Below are 17,122 nucleotides of genomic sequence, written 5' to 3'. Positions count from 1 at the left end.
CTCTAATTGCTTTAAGTGTAAGGTTAGGTTGTTTATTTGAGATGTTTCTTATTTCTTGAGGTAGTATTGTATTGCTATAAACTTCCCTCTTTGAAGTGCTTTTGCTGTATCCCATAGGTTTTGGGTCGTCATGTTTTCATTGTCATTTATTTCTAGGTAGTTTTGATTTCCTTTTTGAATTCTTCAGTGATCTCATGGTTATTCAGTAGTGTATTGTTTAGCCTCCATGTGTTTGTATTTTTTACATATTTTTTCCAGTAATTGATATCTAGTCTCATAGCACTGTGGTCGGAAAAGATACTTCATACGGTTGTAATTTTCTTAAATTTACCAAGGCTTGATTTGTGACCCAAGATATGATCTGTCCTAGAGAATGTTCCATGAGCACTTGAGAAGAAAGTGTATTCTGTTGTTCTTAGATGGAATGTCCTATAAATATCAATGAAGTCCATCTTGTTTAATGTATCATTTAAAGCTTATGTTTCCTTATTTATTTTCATTTTAGATGATCTGTCTACTGGTGAAAGTTGGGTGTTAAAGCCCCTACTATGACTGTGTTACTGTCGATTTCCCCTTTTATTACTGTTAACATTTGCCTTTTGTATTGAGGTGCTCCTATGTTGGGTGCATAAATATTTACAATTGTTATATCTTCTTCTTGGATGGATCCCTTGGTCATTATGTCATGTCCTTCTCTGTCTCTTATAATAGTCTTTATTTTTAAGTCTATTTTGTCTGATACGAGAATTGCTATTCCAGCTTTCTTTTGATTTCCATTTGCATGGAATATCTCTTTCCATACCCTCACTTTCAGTCGGTATGTGTCCTGAGGTCTGAATTGGTCTCTTGTAGACAGTATATATACGGGTCTTGTGCTTGTATCCATTTAGCCAGTCTATGTCCTTTTGCTTGGAGCATTTAATCCATTTACATTTAAGGTAGTTATTGATATGTATGTTCCTATTACCATATTCTTAATTGTTTTGGGTTTGTTAATGTAGGTCTTTTCCTTCTCTTGTGTTTCCTGCCTAGAGAAGTTCCTTTAGCATTTGTTGTAAAGCTGGTTTGGTGGTGCTAATTCTCTTAGCTTTTGCATGTCTGAAAAGCTTTTAATTTCTCTGTCAAATCTGAATGAGATCATCGTTGGGTAGAGTAATCTTGGTTGTAGGTATTTCCCTTTCATCACTTTAGATATGTCCCACCACTCCTTTCTGGCTTGCAGAGTTTCTGCTGAAAGATCAGGTGTTAACCTTATGAGGATTCCCTTGTATGTTGTTGTTTCTCCCTTGCTGCTTTTCACGTTTTCTTTGTATTTAATTTTTGATAGTTTGATGAATATGTGCCTTGGCATGTTTCTCCTTGGATTTTTCCTGTATGGGACTCTCTGCACCTCCTGGACTTGATTGACTATTTCTCTTCCCATATTAGGGAAATTTTCAACTATAATCACTTCAAATATATTCACAGTCCCTTTCCTTTTCTCTTCTACTTCTGAGACCACTATAATTCGAATGTTGGTGTGTTTATTGTTGTTCCAGAGGTCTCTGAGGCTGTCTTCAATTCTTTTCATTCTTTTATCTTTATTCTGCTCTGCAGTAGTTATTTCCAGTACTTTATCTTCCAGATCACTTATCCTTTTTTCTGCCTCATTTGTTCTGCTATAGATTCCTTCTAGAGCATTTTTAATTTCATTTATTGTTTTGTTCATCATTGCTTGATTGCTATTTAGTTCTTGTAGGTCTGTGATAAACGTTTCTTTTATTTCCTCCATTCTATTTACAAGATTTTAGATCATCATTAGTATAATTATTCTGAATTCTTTTTCAGGTAGACTGCCTATTTCCTCTTCATTTGTTTGGTCTGGTGGGCTTTTGCCTTTCTCCTTCATATGCTATGTATTTCTCTGCTTTTTCATTTTGCTTTACTTTCTGTGTTTGGGGTCTCCTTTTCACAGGCTGCAGGTTCATAATTTCCATTGTTTTTGGTGTCTGCCCCCAGTGGCTAAGTTTTGACAGTGGGTTTTGTAGGCTTCCTGGTGGAGGGGATTAGTGCCTGTGTTCTGGAGGATGAGGCTGGATCTTGTCTTTCTGGTGGGCAGGACCGTGTCCAGTGGTGTGTTTTGGGGTGTCTGTGATCTTATTATGATTTTAGGCAGCCTCTCTGCTAATGGGTGGGGTTATGTTCCTATCTTGCTAGTTGTTTGGCATACGGTGTCCAGCATTGTAGCTTGCTGGTTTTTGAGTGGAGCTGGGTCCTAGCGTTGAGATGGAGATCTCTGAGAGATCTTTTGCTGTTTGATAGTACATGGAGCCCAGAGGTCTCTGGTGCACCAATGTCCTGAACTCGGCTCTCCCACCTCAGAAGCACAGGCCTGACACCTGGCCACAGCACAGAGACTCTGTCAACCACATGACTCAGAAGAAAAAGGAGAAAAAAATAAAATAAATTGAAATAAAGTTATTAAAATAAAAAAAAATTAAAAAGTGGGCTTCCCTGGTGGCGCAGTGGTTGAGTCTGCCTGCCGATGCAGGGGACACGGGTTTGTGCCCCAGTCCCGAAGGATCCCACATGCCATGGAGCAGCTTGGCCTGTGAGCCATGGCCGCTGAGCCTGCACGTCCGGAGCCTGTGCTCCGCAGCAGGAGATGCCACAACAGTGAGGGGCCCACCACAAAAAAAAAAAAAAAAAATTTAAAAGTAACATAAAGAAAGAAGGGAGCAACCAAACCAAAAAACAAATCCACCAGTGATAACAAGCACTAAAAACTATACTAAAAAACAAAACAAAAAAATGGTCAGACTGAACCCTAGGACTAATGGTAAAAGCAAAGCTATACAGACAAACTCACACAAAGAAGCATACACATACACATTGACAAAAAGAGAAAAAGGAAAAATATATATGTAATATATATTAAAAAAAAAGGAGGAGAGCAACCAAATCAATAACCAAATCTACCAATGATTATAAGCTCTAAATACTAAATTAAGATAAACATAAAACTGAAGACAAATTAGATGCAGAAAGCAAACCCTAAGTCTACATTTGCTCCCAAAGTCCACCACCTCAATTGTGGGATGATTTGTTGTCTATTCAGGTGTTCCACAGATGCAGAGTACATCAAATTGATTGTGGAGATTTAATCTGCTGCTCCTGAGGCTGCTGGGAGAGATTTCCCTTTCTCTTCTTTGTTTGCACAGCTCCTGGGGTTCAGCTTTGACTTTGGCCCCGCCTCTGCATGTAGGTTGCCTGAGGGCATCTCTTCATCCCCTCTGCTGATTAGGGGACTCTGTCTCACTCAGGCCAGGATGAGGGAGGGGTACAGAATGCAGGGCAAGCCTGCGGCAGCAGAGACCAACATGACGTTGCAACAGCCTGAGGCGTGCCGTGTGTTCTCCCAGGGAAGCTGTCCCTGGATTACAGGACCTTGGCTGTGGGGAACTGCACAGCCTCTGGGTAGGGGAGGTAGGTGTGGACAGTTACCTGTGCTTGCACACAGGCTTCTTGGTGGCGGCAGCAGCAGCCTTAGCATTTCATGCCCGTCTCTGTGATCCTCCCTGATAGCCTCGGCTCGCGCCCATCTCTGGAGCTCGTTTAGGCGGTGCTCTGAATCCCCTCTCCTCACACACCCTGAAACAATGGTCTCTTGCCTCTTAGGCAGTTCCAGACTATTTCTCAGACTCCCGCCCAGCTAGCTGTGTTGCACTAGCCCCCTTCAGGCTGTGTTCATGCAGCCAACCCCAGTCCTCTCCCTGGGATCTGACCTCCAAAGCCTGAGCCTCAGCTCCCAGCCCCCACCCGCCCCAGCAGGTGAGCAGACAAGCCTCTCGGGCTGGTGAGTGCTGGTCAGCACCGATCATCTGTGCGGGAATCTCTCTGCTTTGCCCTCTGCACCTCTGTTGCTGCACTCTCCTCCATGGTCCCGAAGCTTCCCCACCACTGCTACCCCCCATCTCCGCCAGTGAAGGGGCTTCCTGGTATGTGGAAACTTTTCCTCCTTCACAGCTCCCTCCCCAAGGTGCAGGTCCTGTCCCTATTCTTTTGTCTCTGTTTTTTCTTTTTTCTTTTGCCCTAACCAGGTACATGGGGAGTTTCTTGCCTTTTGGGAAGTCTGAGGTCTTCTGCCAGCGTTCAGTAGGTGTTCTGTAGGACTTGTTCCACATGTAGATGCAGTTCTGATGTATTTGTGGGGAGGAAGGTGATCTCCACATCTTTCTCCTCTTCCTTCTTGAACGTTTCCCCCCAGTACCATATTTTAAATGCCATCATAAATAATATAAAATTGTTATATTGTTATTATTAAAAATAATATATTAAATTATTCTTTTAAACATCCAAATAAGTTGTTCTGTTAACATAGGGATCTGAATGCATACTCTGTACTTTAAAAAAAAAAGAGTCAGCTAGACATTAAGTTAAATTGTATTAGAAAATGAACAAATAAAGTAAAAATAATTTAACACTTATAGTAGAAGTTTACATATATCAGTATGTCTTAGTATTGGGGCACTAACATGAAGAGAAAAAAGGAAATTTGGTTTAGTTCTGTTTAGAAGAGTTTTTGGGTTTTTTTTTTACATTGTTTATGGTTAATAACTGGCCATTCTAGTCATAAAAGCATAGTGGTTTAGAACTTCGACTCCAGTGACAGGAAGAACTGAATTTCTAATTATGTGATTTTGGCAAGTTCCTTAACCACTTCAAGCCTCATCTATTATAATGATAATATCTACCCTGAGCTCAAAGGTTTGTTGGTAGGTTTAAATGTGCTTATGAACTTAGCATTGGCCATTGTAAGAATACTAAGCATTAAATAAGTGATAACTATTGTTTTATTATAGTTATTACTTCCCATCTTAAGTTTTTCCTTTCATTGCATGTTGGCATGTTAGAAAGATGGAAGAGAGAGAATTGAAAATAAAGAGTAACAATATAATTACTTCCAATCCCCTTCCCACTCACCTACTCAAGCATTGGCTTGGGAGAAATGTTAACAGTCAATTGTTATTGCGGTTCATGGCCTTTAATGGGTACTTAAAAGACATGTTATGGAGACTGTTATTAGAACACAAAACAAAAAATTACTCAGAACGTCTGTCTATAGGGAATACTTCTGAATTCCCGTCAGAACCACTGGACTTTGAATCTCCCATCTTCCTGCTTACTAGAAACCCTTGTGAGTGTGACATTGTCAGAAACATCTGACCTGCATATTTCTCTGAGGCATTCTTGCAATATGCTGCTATATTTAATGGTCTATTTACAAGCTTAAAGAGCTATGTTTGCTAAGACACAACATCTCCATAAATATGTAATAGACAGGGAAATAATTGTGCACACCTGAAAGAAAATTTTGACAACAGTAGCCCTACTTTGCTTGTTCTGGAAAACTGCTTTGCACAAATGAGTTTCCTAGAAAACTTCATTAATCAACACATACTATTCCCTTACTGCAAAGATGGTGTTTTATTTTACATTATTGTATTGTGGTAATTGTTCTCATATATATTTTTAAAACTTCATATAAATTGGGTGGCTGGTAAGAAAATTTCTTGGTCATATAAAAGATGTGCAGGGGCTTCTCTGGTGGCGCAGTGGTTGAGAGTCCGCCTGCCCATGCAGGGGACACGGGTTCGTGCCCCGGTCCGGGAAGATCCCACATGCTGCGGAGCAGCTGGGCCCATGATACATGGCCACTGAGCCTGCGCGTCTGGAGCCTGTGCTCCACAATGGGAGAGGCCACAACAGTGAGAGGCCCGTGTACCACAAAAAAAAAAAAAAAAAAAAAAAAATGTGCAGAAGAAATGAGCACATGACCAGTTACAATGAATGACCCAGTTGATAAAAGTATTTGTTTAGCAATCATATAACCACCCCAACTCTTCTGTGATAATTTGCTTTGCCTTAAATAATGTATGTTTTACTGATTGATATGCAGGAATGCATCATTAACTAGTGAGCGAATCTAGCCAGCTACCTATCTCCCATATCCCAGCATGGCCTTGTTTCTCTGATCTGACATCAAGCATGGAAGAAATTGCCATGAACTGATAAAAAATATGCTGCTTTAAAAAAAGTTACATGGTTCCCTAAGTCAAGTTTTAGGGCTAGAGACAGAAGTAAAGAGAAAACAAAGTGGGGTTTTTTTTGTTTGTTTTTTTTTTTAAGAAATGAGCACTGAAATCATAAACTAATCAAAGAACAGAATGCTGCTCTGTCCATGACAACTAGGAGAGCATATCCAAAATACATATACAAAATGAAAGAATGAATCAGGAAACTACTTTAATCAATACAAGTGCCTTATCAAATAAGGGATGACAGTTTAGTCAAGGTCAGACTTCAGTTGATTGTGGTTTGAGTATATGCATAGCATGATTAGAATTCTACATGGATACGTGATACAGAAAAAAAAAAAAGTCAAGTGCCTGCAAACTGCAGCAATAAGAGATGAAGTCAACGGTCTACAAAATTAATCTTTACCACAAGTAAAAACTGGTTGATAAATCTTGAGGAGTTTATTTATTTTCACAAACATGAAGTTAACAGGAGAAGCGCATCAGCTACCACATTTCCACACAGGGATTTTTCTTGAGAACTGAAAAGTCACAGAGGAGAAAGGTTAGAGTGAGGAAAATGTCTTGAAAGCAAATGAAACTGGCCTATCATACAAGAAAATGCCTTCAAGAAGATTCATATCCAAGAATTAGAAGCATGGGTTAGATATCTGGTAGCCCTGGGCAGACCAACGTGTATTTGATAGCAACACAGCAAGCTTTAAGATTAAGTTATATTTATTCTACAAAAAATCTCCAGGACATTGAGGTGCAAGGAAACATTTCTTTGACTATATACACTCAATCAAATAAAAATCCAGGAGCAAGGTAAGACTGGCTGCACTGTTTCTAATAATGTTGGTGCTTTAGTGATTTTCATAAATTTCCAATGTTTGAAAGACTCAGTCTACAGCCTTTGCAAATGTAAAAGTTCTGCTGTATTTACCTTCAAATATATTTGTCATGTTGTAGTAAAAAAAAACTAGGCTTGTTTTCAAATGGTGCACACCTTACATTTAATTGATTTCATTCTTAAGCTGTAAATATATTTAGATAAGCCTGTTTGTTACTACTATTTGAACTAGATACATTAAGCATAATTCATTGAAGTAGATACCCATTAACTTCAGGTCAAATTGAAATTTCATTTGGAAATGTACAATACTTTGACTGATTCCATGATCTAAGTCAGTGGCAACAGGTAAAAATGTATTTTCAAGAACATGTTTTAAAATTTACTTAATATTTCTTTCCTAAAAGGAGTGCACAGAGTCATTCAAGGTGGCCACATTTCCTCCCTGACCTCTACCCATATTATTAATTACTAGAATGTAATGGCATAAGGAGGAGAGTGTGATGTCAAGTTGACAGCCTTAGCATATTAGATCTACAGACTCAGTTGAAAGTGTGCTGTTAATGTTTCATATTAATAAAAAGGAATCATATAGAGTGTGTTATATGTCTTGAGAACTCTGAATAAATGTTTTTTATACATATTTTCAAAAAGCTGCATTTTCTCATAGAGTTCGTTAGTTAACAATGATCTGATTTATTTCACTGCCTCAGTGTGACTGACCACGAAGTGTGTATATAGTGGTAAATACATCGACTTACTTTTTTTCTAATTCTTCCAAAATGGCATAAGTGACCTAGAAATAAATATATTTTTGATGAAAAATTTGTTTCCATAGTAATATGTTAAGATGTCATTCTTTGTGATAATGTAGAGAATATGAAAGTAAACTGTTGAAGTCCACTTGAAACGTAACAATTGTAAATGTAAAAGGGGATGACTGAAACATGTAAAGGGTAGATAAAATGACTTATATTGTCAAAAGTTGATCTCTGGAAGAATGATTCTTTGAAACCTTCTCTGTAGATCCATTACTTTATATGATATTGCTTCAAAACTTAATGGGCATTACTGAAATGTTATACTACCTTGGCAGTCATTACTGAATTTTATTTTTTTGCTTTCTTCCCTGGTGGTTCTGTTTGTTGGGATAGATGGTTAGAAGTATTTTTAAGGCCAGCTAACAGATTTGTTTTGTGAGTCTAACATCATTAGGAAAGTACTGATTTCACCTGCTGACTAAATAGGACATTCAATAAAAAACTATGTTCACCTTCTAGAAGAATTATTTACCTCTGGAAAACTATCCAAATGATTGTTTTAGCATTTGTGAATATGCGTTGACAGCTTTTAAGATGTTGCATCATTATATTCTATGATTCTAGTCATGTCTCCCTTTTGAGTATTTCAAGATGCTGTCATTTAGGTTTATCTTCATCTTTCAATTTATGTCTAGGATGAGACCTCCATGAGCACAGGGACTCTATTCCACTTATTGCTACAACTCTAGGGCCTATGTGCCTGGCACATAGGAGGCATTTGACTGAATGATGGTTGCTTTGAGACTATATGATCATTATAGATGTAGCATCTTTAATATTCTAGTTCTTGGCCAAAATGCAAGATCCTTTATAAACGACTATGAAAATTCTGCATTAGAGTTTTAGCTACAGAAATCAGAGAAGAAAAGAAAACTACAGGTCAATATCACTGATGAACATAGATGCAAATATCCTCAACAAAATATTAGCAAACAGAATCCAACAGCACATTAAAAGGATCACACATCATGATCAAGTGGAGTTTATCCCAGGGATGAAAGGATTCTTCAATATATGAAAATCAATCAATGTGATATATCATATTAACAAAATGAAGGATAAAAACCATGTGATCATCTCAATACATGCAGAAAACGCTTTCAACAAAATTCAATACCCATTTATGATAAATACCCTCCAGAAAGAAGGCATAGAGGGAACTTATCTCAACATAATAAAGGCCATATATGACAAACTCACAGCCAACATCATTCTCAATGGTGAAAAACTGAAACCATTTCCTCTAAGATCAGGACCCAGACAAGGTTGTCCACTGTCACCACTATTATTCAACATAGATTTGCAAGTTTTAGCTACAGAAAGCAGAGAAGGAAAGGAATAAAAATAATCCAAATCGGAAAAGAAGAAGTAAATCTGTCACTGTTTGCAGATGATATGATACTATACATAGAGAATCCTAAAGATGCTACCAGAAAACTACTACAGATAATCAATGAATTTGGTAAAGTAGCAGGATACAAAATTAATGCACAGAAATCTCTTGCATTCCTATACACTAATGATGAAAAATCTGAAAGAGAAATTAAGGAAACAGTCCCATTTACCATTGCAACAAAAAGAATAAATTACCTAGGAATAAACCGACCTAAGGAGACAAAAGACCTGTATGCAGAAAAGTATAAGACACTGATGAAGCAAATTAAAGATGATACAAACAGATGGAGTGATATGCCATGTTCTTGGATTGGAAGAATCAACATTGTGAAAATTACTATACTACCCAAAGCAATCTACAGATTCAATGCAATCCCTATCAAATTACCAATGGCATATTTCACAGAACTAGAACAAAAAATTTCACAATGTGTATGGAAACACAGAAGACTCCGAATAGCATAAGCAATCTTGAGAAAGAAAAATGGAGCTGGAGGAATCAGGCTTCCGGACTTCAGACTATACTACAAAGCTACAGTAATCAAGACAGTATGGTACTGGCACAAAAACAGAAATATAGGTCAAAGGAACAGGACAGAAAGCCCAGAGATAAACCCATGCACATATGGTCACCTTATTTTTGATAAAGGAGGAAAGAATATTCAATGGAGAAAAGACAACCTGTTCAATAAGTGGTGCTCGGAAAACTCGACAGCTACATGTAAAAAGGATGAAATTAGAATGCTCCTTAACACCACACACACAAATAAACCCAAAATGGATTAAAGACCTAAATGTAAGGCCAGACAGTATAAAACTCTTAGAGGAAAACATAGGCAGAACACTCTATGCAATAAATCACGGCAAGATCCTTTTTGATCCACCTCCTAGAGAAACAGAAATAAAAGCAAAAATAAACAAATTGCACATAATGAAACTTAAAAGCTTTTGCACAGCAATGGAAACCATAAGCAAGACAAAAAGACAACCCCAGAATTGGAGAAAATATTTGCAAATGAAGCAACTGACAGAGGATTAATCTCCAAATTATACAAGCAGCTCATGCAACTCAATATCCAAAAAACAAACAACCCAATCCACAAATGAGCAGATGACCTTAATAGACATTTCTCCAAAGAAGATATACAGATTACCAACAAACACATGAAAGGATGCTCAACATCACTAATCATTAGAGAAATGCAAATCAAAACTACAGTGAGGTATCACCTCACACCAGTCAGAATGGCCATCATCAGAAAATCTACAAAGAATAAATGCTGGAGAGGGTGTGAAGAAAAGGGAACCCTCTTGCACTGTTGGTAGGAATGTAAATTGATACAGCTACTATGGAGAACAGTATGGAGGTTCATTAAAAAACTAAAAATAGAACTACCATACAATCCAGCAATCCCACTACTGGGCATTACCCTGAGAAAACCATAATTCAAAAAGAGTCTTGTACTACAATGTTCGTTGCACCTCTATTTACAATAGCCAGGACATGGAAGCAACCTAAGTGTCCATCGACAGATGAATGGATAAAGTAGATGTGATACATATATACAAGGAATATTACTCAGCCATAAAAGGAAACAAAATTGAATTATTTGTAGCGAGGTGGATGGACCTAGAGTCTGTCATACAGAGTGAAGTAAGTCAGAAAGAGAAAAACAAATACCGTATGCTAACACATATATATGGAATCTAAAAAAAATTATAATGGTTCTCTAGAACCTAGGGGCAGGAGAGGAATGAAGACACAGACATAGAGAGTGGACATATGGACATGGGGAGGAGGAAGGGTAAGCTGGGACAAAGTGAGAGGGTGTCATTGACATATATACAGTACCAAATGTCAAATAGATAGCTAGTGGGAAGCAGCCACATAGCACAGGAAGATCAGCTTGGTGCTTTGTGACCACCTAGAGAGGTGGGATAGTGAGCATGGGAGGGAGACGCAATAGGGAGGAGATATGGGGATATATGTATATGTATAGCTGATTCACTTTGTTATACTGCAGAAACTAACACACCATTGTAAAGCAATTATACCCCAATAAAGACTTTTTAAAAAAAGAAAAAAAATTTATATGAAGTACAAAGGACTTATAATCGCCAAAGCAATCCTTTAAAAGAAGAAGTGTTGAGGACTTACACCACTTGATTTTCAAGGCTTGCTATAAAGCTACAGTAACCAAGATAGGGTGGCACAGCCATAACGTTAGACAAATAGACAAATGGAACAGAAGAGAGAGCTCAGAAATTGATCCACATTTTTACAGTTATTTGCTTTTTTGATAAAGGCAAGAAAGTAATCCAAAACCGAAAGAAATACAGTTGACCCTTAAACAACATAGGGGTTAACCCACATATGACTTATAGTTTACCCTCTATAGCCAAAGTAGAACCAACCTCAGATTGTGTAATGCTGTAGTATTTACTTTTGAAAAATATCTGTGTAAAAATGGACCCAGTGCAGTTCAAACCCATGTTATAGAAGGGTCAACTGGTATATTTTTAGCAAATGGTGCTGAAATAACTGGTTACTGATACAAAAACAACAAGAACCTCAAACCCCTACTTACCATACACAAAATTAATTTGAGATGGACACAGATTTGAACATAAAAGCTAATACTGGGACTTCCTTGGCAGTCCAGTGGTTAAGACTCCACGCTTCCATTGCAGGGGGCAAGGCTTTGATCCCTGGTCAGGGAACTAAGATCCCACATGCCATGCAGTGTGGCCAAAAAAAGCTAAAACCATAAAGCTTTTAAAGCAAAATGTCAGAGAGATCTTCATGACTTAGAGATAGGTAAAGATTCCTTAGGTAGCAAAAAACTATAACCATAAAAAAAATAATTGATACTTTAGACTTTATCAAATTAAAAAAAACCCTTCTCATTAAAGGACACCATCAATAAAATAACCCACAGACTATGAGGAAATAATCACAAAATATGTATCTGACAAACAACAGTATGTAGGAAATAGAAAGAGCTTCTACAAAACAAAAGAGACAAACAACCCAATGATAAATGAGCAAAACAGTTATACAAATCAAGCAATCAGCACTTCAAAAAATGCTGTACTTCATTACTCACCAAGGAATTGCAAACTATACCACAGTAAAATACAAATACACACCCATTAGAATGGCTAAAATTGAAAAGACTGAGAACCCCAAATATGGTGAAGATGTAGAGAAACTGAAACTCTCATATATTATGAGTAAGAAAGCCAACAACCATTTTGGGGAAAAAAATCTGGCAGTTTCTCACAATTTAAACCTACATGTACCTGATGACTAGCAATTCAATCCTGGGCATTTACTCTAGAGAAATAAAAACGTTGACAAAAAAACTTTTATAAGAATACTCATAGCAGCTTTATTCATAATAGTCAAAAATTGGAAAGAGCTCAGGTGTTCATCAATAGGAGAATGAGTGGACTAAAAAGTAGAATATTCATGCAATGGAATATTCCTCAGCAGCAAAAAAGAGCAAAAGTAGTGCTACATACAAACATGAATAAATCTCAAAAATATTATGCTGAGTCAAGGAAAACTTACGTACATGAGCATATATTGTATGAGTCCAACTATATGAAATTCTAGAACTGAAAAAGCTACTCTATGGAGGAAAAAATTAGAACAGTGGTTTCCTCTGTGAGTTTAAGAGCAGGAATTGGGAAGGGACATGAGCTTTTCAGGGAGATGGTAATAATATATTTCTGATATTGGTTTAGGTTACACAGATGTATGCATTTATCACAATTCAGAGTATGTATACTTAAGATTTATGTATTTCATTGCGTGTGAATTTTACATCAAGAGACAAACTGCAAACAATTATTGAACACTTGCTAATTATATGTACAGTGAAATACGTAGGAAGAACTGAACTTATAAATGCAATTTAACTTGAAATGCATCAAAAAGAAGATGGATTCCTGAATGGCTAGAGTAATGATAGAGAATGTGATAAAGCAAGTATAGTAATGTCATTAACGGCATCATTGGATGTTAGTATATTGGTGTTTACTATAAAATTCCTTTCAACATTGCTGCATGTTTAAATTTTTTCTTTAAAAATTTGGAGATTTAAAAGAATCAATTATCTACACTTGGCTAGTTTCAGTAACTGGCGACTCAAACTCATACTCCAATATTGTAAGTGAAAACATTCTGAGAAGCTACTTAAAGTTCCTATCAGTGAACAGCAACTATCATTATCTAGATATGGAATATCTAGAGACAGTTCAAAGCAAGCTGCCAGCAAGTGCCTCTCTCTTCTCCCTCCTCTTCCTCTTCCTCCACTTTCTATTTTTACTGGCAAGTGGGCCCTCTGTTCAGGCCAAAATGAGCAGTTAAGATGGGAATGTTAATTTATTTGTTAGTACAACAGTATTTGGGGGGAAAAAAAGAAAACAGATCACGATGCTAGCATCCTTTGTCAGCATGTGTTATCATTAAAAATACCAACAAGAAGAAGTAGGATATGATGGTTCCCCAGAGTTAAATGATTCAGAGTGATAGGGGAGGGCAGAAACTTATCTTCAACAGCTAGTTTACCTTTCTCTTCTGGCTTTTTGCTCTCACTGTCTACTCTACTAACAAAACTTATTTTCCTGATTGAACTAAAAAATGTATTTCCAGGACTATGTAAATTACTGTTAATAGTATTAAAGTATCTGCCTTCCCAGAAGCATTTCACACAATTCAAAGGCTACAGGTAAAAGAAGACTTAGGTATGAGTAGATAAGGTTTATTTTTTTAACTTTGTTTTTTGCAATTAAATTATATATGTCTGCTGACACACTCACACTGTGTATCAGGCTAGGATTCAGAGAGATGTGAGGAAATTTCAAATTTGCCATTGTTCCACATATCCCAAATAAAAGAATATGTGGCAAGATTTCTCCATGATTGAGCAATAAACACAAGGAGATCGTAATGGCAGCTCATAAAATGTTTCCCTGGGAGCAAGGAGAACCAAGTTCTAGAACCAATCATCTGTATAACTTCTGCAAATCTGAATTCCCTGGAATCTCTAATTTTCTGAGGCCTCAAACACTTCAGCACATACAGAATCCTGGGTTTATGCCTTGGAGGGTGGCAGCCATAGATCAGACTTTATTGTAGAAGAAGAAGACGCTCCTAACAGAACTTTGAACTATTGCATGGAAGAAGTAACTACCTGACTCAACAGTTTCCTTAGAAAAACAACAATAATAATAGGTTATAATGTATATTCACAATATAACCAATTAAGCAATGAAAATAATTAGGAATTGTATGAAAGCAGGAAGTGTGAGGACATTGTTTTTCCACTGCCCAAATTGCTTCCTGAAATAAAGTGGATTTGTTTAATCCACTGGATACTAGACACCTAACTTAATAATTTACCGTTGAACACTCAGCCTTGACTTTTAGCTTACAGACCTTCTTACTCTCTTACTTTGAAAGCTCACCTCAAATTAATCTAAACTGCACAAATGTTTCAGTAGGAGTCACTGCATTACCACTTGGGGACAGAGTCAATGTGTTCCACAAAGGCAACCATCTCAAGCCCAAGTCTCTGAAGAGTGATCATTTATTTGAGTCATGTCTGCTGGAATCTGTGATTCAGCTCTGGTTAAGAGAAGCTGAGCGGTCAACCAACATGCTTACCCCCATTAAGTCTTTGAACCGGCGTCTTGATTTATTATGTAAATTTACTTAAGAAGTTAGACAAATCAAAAGTAACTTGAATGTTTTCACTTAAAATACTCAGCAACGTAATTCAACAATAATTTATGATACTTTTTTTAACTAACCATAATATAAACATGAAGAAAAGTAATTCTCTTATACCTTTGGCTTGTTAGAAAGTCATTCTATTTTCTACTCCATCCCAAACTTGCTGTGTTCAATTGATTTATGGAACATAATCTTTTGGGTTAAAAAAAAAAAGAAGCAAAACACCAGAGGAGGATATACCAGTGGGATTATGGAACTTCCTTTTGCTCCAAAAAGGAATTCTTGCTGAAGCCTGGTCTAATGTGATGATTAATTTTACAGAACTGTCCCTGACCAATGTCACTATAGCAATGAAAATAAACTATAAGACCAGGATACAGCCAGAAGGGAAAAGTTCATTAAGAAATAAAAGTAAGGACAAAATTGCTCATTAAAGTGGCTAACCAGGGGTTGTTTTATAAGAAGATGGTTTAAAAAAAATAATAGAGGGTTGCAATGTATTTTAAAGAGATGAATTCAAATGTGACTCATAGATTCCGGTTTCAATAAAATTCTGTGGAATATAACAGTTTAGCTCCATGGAAAAAAAGAATAGTTAGTGGACCCTATTATAATATTTGAAGTATTCTAACATGAAACCTGACTTGCCCACAACTGCAAGAAGTATACCATTAACTTCAGAATTGTGAAAAAAAAAAAAAGAAAGAAAAGAGTATAATTATTTTTTTAGCCTTGGACCTGGTCCAAGGAGAAGAAATTCCCACTTAAAATGTTTCTAAATGTGAATGCAAAAAAAATTTTTTTTTTAGAAAATTGGAAATCATTTTTAACAGCTTCTGGTACTTCAGTGAACTTCTGAAGAGATTGTTTTAAACAGTTTGGTCCATTAGAAACTAGTCAACACACGTAAGAGTTGGGTGCTTCCCTTATCTACAAAGAGAAAGTAATTCTAAAGTTTATCCTTAAAAATAGTGCCATATCTTCCACGTAGATAGATAGATAGACAGATATAGGTATCCTAGATACTGAAATCTGAATAGATACTTAAAGCGTGTATGATATGTTAGATCCTGTTTTCCAAAGGGAAAACATTTCCATTATTTTTTCTCATAGAAAACTGATTAGCCCATTTCAAAATGCAAGCCAAAATTCTGTATCTCATTATAGTGTCTTTTAATAAGGACAACAATGGATGTGAGTACAGCTACTTTACCCCAAAATGCAATCTGGTATTTGGACGGGTTTTGAATGGAGAAGTCAAGAGTCTGAGAAATCTAGTATTTACAATAATGGTTCAGATTAGCCAATCTAGCCAGTTTGGAAATAAATCGACAATTCACTCAAGTATTGTTTGCTCATCCTGAGTTCAGCATTGTGCTAGATTATAGGAAAGTTTCTGTCTCAGAAACTTATGGTAATAGCAAAGATGTAGGAGGGGAAAAAAGTTACCATTAAGCAATCGGTAAATAAAGCAATAAAGTTTCATTTTTGCAGCACAGACATTGAGTATGGAAAAGAATTTTGGTGTTTCTTAGGACATTTGGGAAGACTTCATATATAGTAAGACTGAAATGGGACTTTTAATGCTAGCTGGGCTACAGCAGGAGAAAAATCCAGAAAGCTTCCGGTTCGGAGCTAATCCTGGTCCATAGCAAGAGCTATGTTTGTTGAACAAATGTTCGATGTTAGTGAACAACCTCGGCAAAAACAAAAAGCAGGTTAGAGAAAATAGTCCAAGTAAAGTGATTTAGATAAATTAATGGGATAAAAGTTAAGCTACTAATGACAAATTCATGGTAGCTGCCATTTATTAATTACTTATTATATAAAAGAAACTCTATTTGGATACCACAAGTATTGCATCATTTAATTTTTATAAAAACTCTATGAAGTGGTTATTATCACCCATTTTAGAGATAAGAACATAGGAACTTAAAGAGACTAAGCAACTTGCTCAAGGACACAACTAAAAAGTGACCACAGTTCAAGAGCAGGATGGTCTAGGCTGACTACCATTCGCAGTGCTATAAAGTGGAATATAAGGTAGAGGTGGGATAAAATATGCGACAGAAGAAAGACTAAAATTGTTCTAGGGTAAAAGTAAGGAGGTTCAACATGATATGGTTTTTTAGAAGGGGTTTATGGGCAGGCAGTAAGGACCAGATTCAATCCCATTAGTAACAGAGCTGAACCTAGGAGAAATTTATTTTGTCAATTAGCCCATTTTATCGCACTGACTTCTACTTTTGTGCTG

The sequence above is a fragment of the Aethalodelphis obliquidens genome, unplaced genomic scaffold (genome assembly GCF_003676395.1).
Source record: "Aethalodelphis obliquidens isolate GAN/ISIS:26980383/991018 unplaced genomic scaffold, ASM367639v1 scaffold2, whole genome shotgun sequence".
Lineage (NCBI taxonomy): Eukaryota > Metazoa > Chordata > Mammalia > Artiodactyla > Delphinidae > Aethalodelphis > Aethalodelphis obliquidens.
This window is presented reverse-complemented; position numbering follows the sequence as displayed.